The following is a 14,201-nucleotide window of genomic DNA, read 5'->3' as shown; positions in this document are numbered from 1 at the left end:
CGTCCACCTCGACAGACGCCTAACCTGGCGGAGGCACATTGAATGCAAGAAAGTACATCTCAGACTTAAAGCTAGCAGCCTACACTGGATTATAAATTCTCGATCACCCCTGTGTCTGGACTTTAAGGTTCTTCTCTACAACTCCACCCTCAAGCCCATTTGGACCTACGGCTCCCAGCTCTGGGGGAACGCGAGCAACAGCAACATTGACATCACAACATCACAGCCATCACAATCAAAAATCCAGCGAACAATCACTGGGGCACCATGGTATGTTCGGTACGAAAACATCCACAGGGATCTGGACATACCACCGGTCAAAGATGAAATAGCAAAGCAGATATAGGCCGCTATCTGCCATAACAAGCTTACACTGCACCCAAATAATCCCGCAAGGAACCTAAGACGGGTTTCGAACAGAACTCGTCTGCATCGTAACGATCTACCAGCAATAAATATTAGGGCCCGTTAGTCTAAATTCAGTCTATATGACTGTAAGTTAAGTTATATTCTAAAGATTTGATATACTTATTGTTAGTCTCAAATAGAGAAGGTTCAATAAATAAATCATATATTTAAAAAAAAAAAAAAATCTGTAGCTTAGCCTCATGAGCTGTAGTCCTGGGATTAAGCTGAATAGTCTTAATAATAGTTTTTTTTGACGGTTGGTTAGCATGGGCGGACGGCCAGAACGAGCCTTTGACAACAAGAGCACCAATATCCCTATAGGATTTTCCGTCCAAAAAAAATTGTATATCAACAGAAATTTCTTGCCTTTTTTATCCATTGGCCTGAATTTGACGAACAATTTTAGTTTTAACTGCGCAATACCTATAGCTTAGACATTCTGTAGAAGATCGGCGCCAAAAGTCCTAACGGTAATCGCACAATCTTGCATTCCACTTAGCTTTAAACAGCTGTACGCTTTTGTGCGTACACATTTGTTAAGTTTAAAATTAAAAAAATATAACCCATTGTTAAATAATTCTGGAAAAATACGTAATTGAAGACAATAAACTAAGATTTCGTTTAAAAAAATAATGAGTGAAATAGATGCATAAATGCCAAAACAATTATTGATAAAAGTTTGATTTTGAAATTTTTTTGGTGGTCTATGCTGAGATATGCGAGAGAGTGTACAAGGCTGCCTTAAAATGAGAATATATGGCCTCGGATAAATGTATCAAGTTTTTGTGCTGCTCCCAGCTTAAGGACACCCACTTTTTCTCCTTATTAACAATGAGGGTAAGTATAAATAAATTGAGTGTTTTCAATTCTGCTAAGCACCCTTCAAATTGCAGACCGCCAACGGCCACGCTGGGATTACCTCAATGTAAAGACATGACTGCTGGTCGTAAAATCCAGGAGTCCCAATAACAATACAATGTTATTGTATTAGGCCTGGGGACTGCCGCTAGGAAATTGTTTTGTCCATTTTCGTTGCATGAAATGGGTACTACTCAGATCGACGAAAACTGCATGAGAGAGAGCGAGAGGCAAACAGCTGGTGTTCACTTTTCGTCACGCCTTTTTTCAGTTCGGTACTCAGATCGTCGAAAAAATACCAGAAAATTACTTCATGTTACCAACCACCTGAAATTGCTGGAGTTTAAATGTGAGGACAAAATAACATTAATACTATCTGGGGTGCCTCTTGTCAGAGCAAAGGTTTTCTTAGGTCAAAATGTACGAAAGAACACATTAAAAGTGCAGCTATGAACTTTAAATTACCAAATAATTATCAGTTAATTTAAAAAACCAACTGTTAAATTTAAATTGTTTTGCCAACGTAGTTGATAAAATCTTTTAAAGGTTCCTTTCCCCACATTCGATATTTGAATTTTAACTGCTTGTCAACAAACCCAGCTGATTGGAAGTAAGACCGTACAACGCTCAGTTCGGATGAACTCTCGAAATTTTGGTCACACTGGCAAGATTAAAGTTTTTACTTTAGCGGACTCGTTTTTCGATCTGGGTACTAGGCTTTGACAATGAAATTCTTATATATACCGTAATAGAAAAAAAACGCATATATAGATATTTATTTTAGCATTATTGGGCCGACCAAATTTCGTTATATGCACATATCAAAACTTGAACATTTAGGAAAGCTCGATACCATTTTCATTAGAAAAATATTTATAATACCTACGCACTATCGTTATCGCCTTTTACTTATAGTCCTGTAGCCTAGTATCCAGATCGACGAAAACCGTACGCCAGTCATGAGAGAGAGCGAGAGGCAAACAGCTGGCGTTCACTTTTCGTCGGGCCTTTTTTTCACATCGGTCCCCTGATCGATGAAAAAAATACCAGAAAATTCCATAGCGTTGCCAGTCTGCGGAAATTAGCTTTGGGTGAACCCTAGCGAAAAGATTACTGAAAAGATTACATTTCACTGAACATAAGAAATGGAGGAAAAACTCAAAAAACTCGCTAAAGTCGATTGCAGGAGTTTACATGTGAGGACAAAATAACATTAATACAATCTGGGGTGCCTCTTGTCAGAGCAAAGTGTTTTTTAGGTATAGAATGTACGAAAAAACACAATAAAAGTGCAGCTATGAACTTTAAATTAGCAAATAATTATCAGTAAATTAAAAAGAAGAACTGTTAAATTTAAATTGAATTGTTTTTTAATTTCTTTGTACACCGGCAGACTTGTCTTGCCAAGGTATTTGATAATATCTTTTAAAGGCTCTTTCCCGCAAATACGATATTTGAATTTTAACTGCTTGTCTACAAACCCAGCTGATTGACAGTACGACCGTAGCACGCTTAAATCTGATGAACTCTCGAAACTTTGGTCACACTGGAAAGATTAAAGTTTTTACGCTAGCATACTCGTTTTTCGATCTGGATACTAGGCTTGTATCGTAAATATTCTGAAATTTAAAATTATAATATGTTTTTTGATATTTTGTCGCATTAAAAGCCTAGTATCCACTTCGACGTGAACCGTACGCCAGTCATGAGAGAGATCGAGAGGCAAACAGCTGGCGTTCACTTTTCGTCGGGCTTTCTTTTCACGTCGGTCCCCTGATCGAAGAAAAAAATACCAGAAAATTCCATAGCGTTGCCAGTCTGCGGAAATTAACTTTGGGTGAACCCTAGCGAAAAGATTAAAAAATTTAATCTTTTGGCGTGCGCTTCTCACTGAACATTATAAGAAATGGAGGGAAAAACTCAAAAAACTCACAAAAGTCGATTGCAGGTGTTTACATGTGAGGACAAAATAACATTAATACTATCTGGGGTGCCTGTTGTCAGAGCAAAATGTTTTTTAGGTCCAGAACGTACGAAAAAACACAATAAAAGTGCAGCTATGAACTTTAAATTAGCAAATAATTATCAGTAAATGAAAAAAAAGAACTGTTAAATTTAAATTGTATTGTTTTTTAATTTCTTTGTACAGCGGCAGACTTGTCTTGCCAAGGTATTTGATAATATCTTTTAAAGGCTCTTTCCCGCATATACGATATTTGAATTTTAACTGCTTGTCAACAAACCCAGCTGATTGACAGTACGACCGTAGCACACTTAAATCTGATGAACTCTCAAACTTTTGGCCACACTGGGAAGATTAAAGTTTTTACGCTAGCGTAATCGTTTGTCGATGTGGATACTAGGCTGAATGGTCAAAAGTGGAGATAAGCACATACATACATAAGTAGAGTTTCGGACGCTTTTGCTGAATTTTTCAGGGACTTATAAATATGCAAAAAAGCGAAGAAAAACTTGTCCATATTTAGGACCTTTTTTGACTATTGGTCGCCCATCAATATCACCACTATCACAGCTGCTTTAAGCAAAATTTATGGCCGACGATGAAAAACAACTATTTACCCTCTGCAGCAAAATCAAAACAAAGAACATCTGTTCAAAGCCCGAGCTATGGAGTTAACCCAATTTGGACAATAGAAACAAATGATTGGAAAATAGAGCACATAAATGAGTTTCAAAATATATACAATGTTAAAAAAATCGTGCAACTTTTTGGGACTATATTGACGGAATTTGGATCAACAATCAACAAAAGCCAGCTCTAAATCAAAACCAAAACAAAAAACAGATGATGTCAAACTTGAATATAAGTTTAATTCAGTGTTTTTTCTGTAATCGAGCTCTCAAAAAAATGATTTTTGAATATGCTATTCGTACCTAAAAGGGCACGGTGAACTTTAGGCATTTCCGGCATCTCATTAATTGCAGAAAAGTGAAGAAAAACTTATGAGAGTGGAAACAGCGTTAGATAGAATTAAAATAAGAGGAAACTGGAAGCATTATAATATCTTGATTTATATAAAAGTCGAAAATGCCTCCCTGCTTATCAGGCCAAACTTTCTTTTACTGTCTTCCAATATAGTTCATCCGATTCCCACAGAGCACTTCCACCATCCGATAACAGCTGATCTGCACAGCTGTGGCTAATCATTGTTGCGTTTTACAAAACATTTAAAAGAAGGACCACAGCGCTATAAATTATACCTGGTAACAGACTGCAAGGGAACTAACAACCAATCGGCCTGCTGAAATAATAGGAATAGCTATTGCCCCATATTGTCTAAAGAGTAACAAATCTGGTACATTATATATAAATATGTTTGTTTTTTGTTTTATTATAATTTAATATTTCATTTTATTTTTTATGTCAAGGATGGCAGACAGGATCTCGGTCTGCGCTTGCTGCTTCTCCAGCCTTGCTCAAGCGCTATCGCCACAAGCTCGGCCTTGTGGTCCACCTATTCCCTCTAGTACCTGCAATAAATATATTTTAGAAGTTAATTGTAAAACACAAATATAAGTCTGGGGACATACTCTCGTTTTCCAATGTGTTCTGCTCCATGTTGTGAGTACGTTATGCGCCTAGGAAAGTGTGGAGCAACTATTAATGCTGCCTCACGGACAGAATCCCACGGCTTGGCCCCAATTGTTTTTATCTGCTTGCAAAAAATAATATCGTGAAATGGGTTGCCAATATATTGTTCCATGTATATAAATTACCTGTGCTTACACACTTAAACGACAAAACACAATGGACAATCCGTTCAACGGATGGTAGATGGTATATGGATATCTGTGGGAAGACGCCATCAAGTCTAGTTATTTCGACTTTTGCTTACTTAACTTGATAACACCATAACCCGACGTAGATTGGATATAGCCTTCCATGCGTGTGAAAATAAGCCCGAAAATTGTATATTTTATGACAAATTATGAAGTAACAAATTATATTTTGTAAATATCAGAATAACGATACAGGACTATTTGATAAGCGTGACTACGATAGCGTGCAGGGACCATAAATATTTTAAAAATAAAAATGATATCGAGCTTTCCTAAATGTTCGATTTCTACTATGTATAACGACACTGTATCTTGCCAATAAGACGAAAGTCTGTACCTATATGTATATGGCCACATTTTTTAAGATTTATAGATGTGAATTTAATTAATAGCCATAATAGAAAACTTGGTGCTCCTATGATTATATTTCTCGATAGACCCTATTTGTTAACGAATATAATAAACGTTAAACTCAGGTGCAGTTTTGTTCACTATTTACAATTAACCACTATATATATCTGCTTCCGTATCGTTCAATGTTATTTCATAAACAGAAAATTATCAGGACAACATAAGTGCCCATCAATAAATCACTCAGGGAAAAGTTTTTAATAGCAGGTGCAACCACTAATAAAAACAACAGTATGATGACAGCATACTTATTAATATACCAAAACAAATGGGTTCCGAGGAATAATGCGTAATTATACCCTTGTAGAGGGTATTATAATTTTGGTCAGAAGTTTGTAACGCAGTGAAGGAGACGTTTCCGACCCTATAAAGTATATATATTCTTGATCAGGATCAATAGGGGTGTCGATATAGCCATGTCCGTCTGTCCGTCTGTCCGTCCGTCCGTCTGTCCGTCTGTTTCAATACCGTTTGCGAGCTCAGTTTAAAAGCTAGCGATCTGAAACTTTCACAGTCGTCCTAAAACAAGTGTACGCAGATCAAGTTTGAAAACCGCCCCGATCGGATGTCTATATCCTATATCTCCCATAGGAACAATCGGATATAACTTGCAAGAATGGAAGATATTTCGCGCAGTGTAGAAGCTATTGACATAAATCTTTCCAAATCTTATTTTTTTATGCGTACCTTGATCAGAGTAAAAGCGCGTGACGATCGGACGTCTATATCCTATAGCTCCCATAGGAACAAAAGTGTAAAATCGGTTAAAATTTAATGATTTTTAGGATATTTCACGCAGTATACAAGCTATTGACATGAATCTTTCCAAATCCTATTTTTTTATGCATACATTGATCAAGGTGAAAGCGCGTGCCGATCGGACGTCTATATCCTATAGCTCCCATAGGAACAATAGGGTGAAATCGGTCCAAATTTGATGATTATCAGAATATTTCGCGCAGTGTGTAAGCTACTAACATAAAATTTTCCAATTCTTATTTATTTACGCATATCTTGATTAGGGTAAAAGCGCTTGCCGCTCGGAAGTCTATATCTTAAAGGAGATAGAAAAAAATTGTTAAAGGCTGCGAAAGTATCCCTTTTGTATATGACATTTTTGCAGTATAAAAGCAATTGACTTGAAACGATGCAAATCTAGTTTACTTATGTATACCTTATTCCTTTCGCTACTTTTTCACTTTTAGCAATTTCGTCAAAGTCTGCAAGGGTATTAAAACTTCGGCTTGCCGAAGTTAGCTTCCGTCCTCGTTGTGAAATAATAATTTATTGTGAAATAATAACGAAATGGTAACAAAGATAGGTGCACTGTTACCTACATAACTGGGCAACTTAAGCAAATCAGAAATAATATACAGAAAAATTAGTTATGTCAGCAGCACATAATAAATATAAATTATAGAAAAATTATATACATTGAGGCTATGGAAATGCGAGAAATTTAAGTTTAGCATTGCTGGTAATCATTAGGTCAAGACCCGAGCCAGCAGGTCTTGAGGATGATGGCGTTTCAGTATTCTCCTGACCGTAGTGCGATGACTCGGCGTTAGTCGCCTAGCTGGGCTGTTAGGATGACCTCCAAGCCTCTCCGTGTATTTTTGTGCAATCGCCCGAATTTTATCCCCAATTTTTGGTACTTTGAAGTCGGGCTCGATGTCCGCCGTTCTCATGTACCATGGAGCTCCTGAGATCCTCCTCAGCGTCTTGGCTTGAAGTACCCGTATTTTGTTGAGGTGGGTTTTAGCTGTGATACCGTACACCTGTATTGCGTAGAAAAAGTTCGGAGCTGGAATGCACTTGAAAATTCGAACCTTGTTGTCCAGCGAAAGCTTGTTTTTAGCGGAGAGTAGCCAGGACATGCGATTTAACTTAGTTCTATAAGAATGCAGCAGCGACTTGACATTGCTTTCGAGTTTGAGCTTTCTGTCTAGAATGACTCCTAGATATTTGTGTGATGTTGAGTGAGTTAACACTCTACCATTAAGCGTCACACTCGGGCAGTTTAGCGCCCGATTTGCGAAGGTCACGTTTGCGCATTTATCTGCATTGATGCACACGTTCCAAATCCTAGCCCATTCCTGAAATGCATCTAGATATTCTTGGAGACCTATTTTTGCCAGGTCTATGGAGATGTTTCTGGTGAGCACCGCGGTATCGTCAGCGTAGGTTGCAATTAGCGTATCCCTTCCTGCAAGTGCTGTGATTGACGAGTGGTTTGGCATGTCGTCAGAGAATAGTGTATACAATGTAGGGCCAAGCACACTACCTTGTGGAACGCCCGCTTCTATGGGCCTGGACAGTGCTGAGACGGCATGTCTGGCATGCGCGACCGCTCAGTCGCCTCCTCTTTTCATATATATATGTACTAGCTGTACCCGGCGCGACTTCGTTCGCTTAAAATTAGTTTTGAGTACGGTTGTCAAGTCTTTCCCATTCCCACACCACCCCTGGGGTATAGAAATTGGTGCGTTTTTTTTTAATGTGGTAACTCTAATTAGACCTATTCCACTGAAACTTTCTAGGTTTAATAATGTTAATTAATATGATTACTTTAAAACCTCTGTGTAAACAACATTTTTAGAAGATCCTTCAGGAGCGAGAATAATAAGGCTACTGGCAGAGCTAACTCTAGAGCATGTGACATAAAATTGTCCATGAGAGAAGCAATCTTCTCTAAGATCTAGTCCAGCCAGCTTCAAAGTCTGCCCCTGCGATTTATTTATAGTTATTGCAAAGCAAACTTTTAGAGGGAATTGTAGCCTTTTAAACTTAAACGGCAGACTGGATGGTATTAATGGGATCCTGGGTATAAACACTGTTTCCCCCTTCGCGCACCCCGTAAATACTGTTGCTTCGATTACATTCTTATGAAGACCTTTTATCTGCAATCGTGTCCCATTGCATAACTTTGGGGGACTTAAATTTCGCAATAACATTACGGGTGCTCCAATCCTAAGAGACAGATTATGCTGAGGAATTCCTGGAGGATTCAAAGAATTTAAAAATTCAATAGGGTAATGAACAGCATTATCAGCATCATGAACAGAGTCGACCGATTTATAGGAGACTTCTAAACCATCAAATGCCAACAATAAGTTTGTCAAGAAGGTTTTACCTGTCCCTCCAGGTGCATCCAAAAAAAATATTTCAGCGTTGGGGCTGAGATCCCAACGCTTTGTAAAACTGTATTGTATACGACTTTTTGCTCGTTCGCTTAATATTAGTTTAGAGTTAGGAAATTGGGTTGTCAGGACTTTCTTATTTCTTATTTGGGCGTTTTTTGAAAACCTTTGTGTAAACAACCTTTGTAGAAGATCCTTCAAGAGAGAGAATCAGAAGGATACTAAGCTATATAATAAATGAAAGTGATCCAAGTAAAAGCCGTGAGCTAGTATACTTTTTATCAGTTACAATGTTATCAATGCAATTTTAATTTGCGCACAAATATGTATACTTGTTTGTAAATTGGAATTTGTTGTTTTCAAATTTCTTGTTTTGAATGAAACGAAAACCTTTGTACACACAGTAAAAGATTGGCATCCAATACAAAAACAGCAAAGTAACGTATTATTTTCAGATTCCACATTTGATCGATAAACGGGTATAATAAATCATTTTATTTGTATTTAAGCACATTATCTACTTTCGAATAGAAACATACACACACATTGTATGTATGTACATGTATTGTACATATAAGCAAATCAAAACATATCCAAATATACATATGTACATACGTATTTGGTCAAAAGTTCGAATCTTCAGATTAATATTTAACTTGGAAACATTTTGGCTTTGCTTACAGAATTTGTAGTAATTTTCTATTTTCTTCCATGGTGGAAATTAAATAAGGCTCTTACTTCTGCTACAAAATGAAAAATAGAACCTAAGCATTTGATCCACAGGACTGACTATTGATCGAAAATCCTATTGATCGAAGCAGCAGTTTAAGTTTTTAAAATCCTAAACAAATTTAACTTAAATTGCCTCTTTCCCCTCCCCTTTCCCTGCAGCACTACCCCTCCCCCTCATCAGTTTTCTTGGCTGTTGCTCTCTCGGCCGTCGCTCTCTTGGCTTCTGGGTTTCGTTCTCTCGACAGGCTCCCGCAAAATGCAACGCAATGACTTAGAAAATCTAAATAAATTCGTTAAAAATACTTAAAAAATGTTAAAAACTTGAAAAATGAAACTTAAGCATTTGGGCCATAGAATAACTATTGAGCGAAAACTCATCTTGATCGGAGCAGCGGCTTAGATTTTTTAAATCGAAAAGTTAATTTTAAATGTAGGCCCCAAATTATGGGGGATATCAAAATTTCTTTTAGATTTCTAATTAGCCCTTTTCAAAACCTAAAATTCGGAAAAAACCAAATATCGAAATTCCAACCAGTTTAGAAGTTAAGCTTAAATACATCAACTTTTTTTTGCTCAGAATAATGGATGTTGGAGCTGTTTGGGGCCACTGGGGGTCATATCGGATCTTAGTGGGCGCCCACGCCCCCAATGGAATACTGTGAAAAAATTTGGCTGCTCTTGCTCTTACGGTTTGGGCTGTGGCCGTATCCCCTTAAAAATCGGTCTTTCATTTTATAATCTTTAGGGATAGATACAGTGGCTCACAGCTTATTTGACCCACACCTATTTTTCAACATTAAACAGGTAAAACTCCTGAACCATAAGAGATACCCATTAAATAAAACGTAGAAAGGTTAACTGTTGCTTTAACTTAAAAAATATTTTTTCAATTATTTATTATATCAAGGAACTTCTTAATTAAACAATAAAAACTATAAATACTGCCTTATTCAACGTCACAGCTTATTTGACCCAGTTCATCAAATTAATTATAAAAAATTGCAAAAAAAATATTTTTTTAACTTTTAGTATTTGGTATGCCCGCTCTTTTGGTCCACAACCGACTTCAGTCGATTGGGAATAGATTCGACCAATTTTTTTGTGGTTTCTGGGGTGATTTTAGCCCATTCTTAGAGCAAAGCCGTCTTCAAGTCATTTTTATTGGAAATATTGCGCTCCCGAATTTTTGAGTCCAGCAAAGCCCACAAATTCTCAATAACATTAAAATCGGGTGACTGAGCTAGCGATTTCATTATATGGGGGCAATTATAACCCAGCCCATATTGAACTATACTCGATTTTTGCTTTGGGTCATTGTCTTGGTAGAACCCTGTTTTTTTCCCAATTTCTCAGCACTTTGGAGTAAATTATCCTTAAGGATATTGAGATAAACATTTTTATCTATTGTGTTTTCAATAAATTTAAGGTTTCCGACTCCTGCTGCGGACTTACAGGCCCAAACCATAACGTGTACGCCGTCATGCTTAACGGTGGGTTTTAGATGTTTGTCCTGCAGCTCTGTATTGGCTTTACGCAATACGTAAGAACGTCCTTCGGACCCAAAAATATAAAATTTTTACTCATCAGCGAAAATGACGTAATATTTTTTATAATTAATTTGATGAACTGGGTCAAATAAGTTGTGACGTTGAAAAAGGCAGTATTTTTTGTTTTTATTGTTTCATTAAGAAGTTCCTTGCTATAATAAATTAATGAAAACATATTTTTTAAGTTAAAACAAAAGTTAACCTTTCTGCGTTTTATTTTTATGGGTATCTCTTATGGTTCAGGAGTTATAGCTGTTTAATGTTAAAAATTAGGTGTCACTGTAGTTATTTATCGAAACCAAATTTTTTTTTTATAAAAAAGGTTTTTTTCTGTCAATTCTTTCCGCAAAAATTAACTAATACGCCTATGAAAGTCTGACGAAAAGAAAAAGAATGACTCGGAAAAAACCTTATTTTCAATGTAAAGTGGTTAACGAAATGATGGAACGGGAACCATCAAAAATTGTTACCCGAGATTTCTATATCAAAAATATGAAAACTTTAATTTTGCAATATATTTTGATGTTTTATTTTATACCTTGTATACCCGTAATTCGTAAAGTAAGATGGGTTTAACAAACTTATAAAACTGATACGGATCCTTTGCACTTTTTATATGTGTCGATTTTAAGGTTCTTAACTCAACGGGTTTCAAAGATACAAAAGCCCATGACGTGTTCAAAGAGTTACCTATAAAGCTTATTTGCTGGATATCTCCCGTTCTTCGACAGTGTCGAATTATGGCTAAAATTTAGGAAACAAATTCCTTCGAACACATATGAAGACATATGTAGCAAAAGGAATTCCCGTAATTCGTTCAACGAGTTCCGAGAAATCGGAGTAAAAAGTGGTTGGTTCAAATAAGCTGTGAGATGTTAATAGTATTATTATTCACCATATACATACTTGGTGTTGATGATTAAACTTCTCTGTATTTTAGTATCCAAACCAAAATTTGATTTTCATGGATAAAAATGTTTTTTGTTAATGCTTTTCATTGGCTTTTCGGAAAACTAATATTATGGATACAATACGCCTTTCAAAGTCTAATGAAAAGTAAATTTAAGCACAAAAAAAACTTTATTTTCAAAGTACAGTGGTTCACGAAATGATGTCACAGAATGCTTAGAATATTTTTAGTAAACGGACGAACTAAGCTAGAGATTCAAACGCTGGAGTTCTCATGAACAACTAAACTTTTACTCTACGAGTAACGGGTATAAAGTTTGTTTTTATCTTTGGTTCTCTTCATTCCTCTTTGAACGTTATTTCAAATCACTATATTTTAAATTGAAAATGTATAGAAACAAGAATCTTAACAAGAAGAACACTATAGTGTCGAACTCCACGACTATCAAAACACGTAATTTTTTTAATCAGTTTTATAACAAATATGCCCCTAATAGATGGTACTGGCGCTAAAGTGAATTTATCTGCTAGCGCTGACGTCATTGTTCTTGTTTAACTTAATTTTGAATAAATTCTAAAACAATTTAAAAGTAAAGTCTAAAACAATTTAAAGTAAAAGTTAAAAAAAAGTTAAGGTTTACGCCAGTAGAATTTGGTGTGTTTTTTAATCGTTTTAATTATTGAATATGACCGATGCCATCGTTGTCTTATTTTCTTCTCGATCGGAGCTTGACAGCACATCTTTCAGTTCTACTTCTATCATTTTATAAATTCGTGCAAAAAACGGAGTATCAGTCAAGTTTGTGTAGATTTTGTGCAACCGGTTTAAGATGATGAGGAAAAACTTGATCGGTTGTTCTTAATTTCGATATAAATTGTCCAGCTCCTTCGTTGGTCTTTACTTCAGCTTTGGTACTTTCCTTAGCTTTGGTATACTTTGAGTCTAGCACAACAATGAGTTTAACAGATATCCGACCTTATCAAAAATAGATCTGCGTAGTCGACAATACCAAATAAAATGGTGGTAGGTCCCTGACTTAGTGTGTTAGCTTAGGTTTTCCAGAATTGAACCGCATGTTTGTGCGTTACGCAACATTGAGCATAAAATACAAATATCGCTCTCACAGCCACTAAAAAGAGGTTTTGTTCTCGGCTTAAGAGAACAACCCAAAAACAGGAGAGTAGCCCTGTCCGTCTGTCCGTCCGTTCGTCAGTCCGTCCGTTTCTACGGAAACTTGTCCCTCAGTTTTAAAGCTATCTGATTGAAACTTTCCCCAATGTTGTCTTTGTATTGCAGGTAGTATATAAGTCAGAACGAGCCGGATCGGGCGACTATATCATATAGCTGCCAAAGGAACAATCAGAAAAAAAATTTTAAAAAATGATTACTTTTTGTTTTGTTCTGTGCTGCTTGCACAATGGACAATCCGTTCAACGGATGGTATATGGATATCTGTGGGAAGACGCCATCAAGTCTAGTTATTTCGACTTTTGCTTACTTAACTTGATAACACCATAACCCGACGTAGATTGGATATAGCCTTCCATGCGTGTGAAAATAAGCCCGAAAATTGTATCCAAAAATGTTGTTAAAGATATTTTATGACAAATTATGAAGTAACAAATTATATTTTGTAAATATCAGAATAACGATACAGGACTATTTGATAAGCGTGACTACGATAGCGTGCAGGGACCATAAATATTTTAAAAATAAAAATGATATCGAGCTTTCCTAAATGTTCGATTTCTACTATGTATAACGACACTGTATCTTGCCAATAAGACGAAAGTCTGTACCTACAGTGGATCTCATTAATATTCGGTTTTTTGTTTTTTAAATTTCAAAAGCAAATAAAATGTACAAGACTTTGAAAAAACAATTTTTTTTTATGTGGTATTAAAGTTGGTAATATTACCTTTTCATAGGTATATATATATTCAGACTTTATTTAAAATTTACAGAAGAAACATATGTAAACAAAAAAAAAAGGTCAAAATTTGCGTTACTTTAGTATTCGGTATTTTTTGAAAGTCGTCAAAAAAAACCCTGTGGCAACTCCGAATACCCAAAAATTAGCCCGCAAAATCATAGAGTAAGAAACTACATAGAGGTTTCATTTGCTCTGCCCGCGCTCTCGAGTGACTTTGCCAGTGATGCCACGTAGGGGAAAAACGGAAAAAAAGAGAGTTTTTCATTTGTTCGAATCGAGCTTCATTCCATGCCCATGGTGAATTCTTATTGCTGCACTGGTCGCTCTTATTCCTAAGGATTGGTGCGAAAACTCCCCATACTATTGCTTGTGCTTCGCACATGTTAGAAGTGGTGAGAAACCGAAGTTAGAAGAAGTTAGCTTCGAACATGGCTCTCAGCAGAGCTTTGGCAGAGGCCCGG

The 14,201-nt window shown here is 36.4% G+C and overlaps 2 long non-coding RNA genes across 2 annotated transcripts; one reads left to right on the top strand and one right to left on the bottom strand.

Moving 5' to 3' along the window:
- The first annotated feature begins 3,724 nt into the window (after positions 1 to 3,724).
- On the top strand, positions 3,725 to 13,456 carry LOC123037647. The gene is made up of 3 exons (XR_006417595.1): positions 3,725 to 4,583; positions 4,657 to 5,543; positions 13,104 to 13,456. It is a non-coding gene; the product is annotated as an uncharacterized LOC123037647 (long non-coding RNA).
- LOC108044928 lies at positions 4,589 to 5,092 on the bottom strand. The gene is made up of 3 exons (XR_001769324.2): positions 5,005 to 5,092; positions 4,819 to 4,940; positions 4,589 to 4,758 (listed from the first exon to the last, which is right to left on the bottom strand). It is a non-coding gene; the product is annotated as an uncharacterized LOC108044928 (long non-coding RNA).
- Positions 13,457 to 14,201: the final 745 nt, after the last annotated feature.

The sequence above is a fragment of the Drosophila rhopaloa genome, unplaced genomic scaffold, assembly GCF_018152115.1.
Source record: "Drosophila rhopaloa isolate 14029-0021.01 unplaced genomic scaffold, ASM1815211v1 contig_190, whole genome shotgun sequence".
Lineage (NCBI taxonomy): Eukaryota > Metazoa > Arthropoda > Insecta > Diptera > Drosophilidae > Drosophila > Drosophila rhopaloa.
Note: the sequence above shows the minus strand (reverse complement) of the source record. Positions and strands in the feature narration are given on the sequence as shown.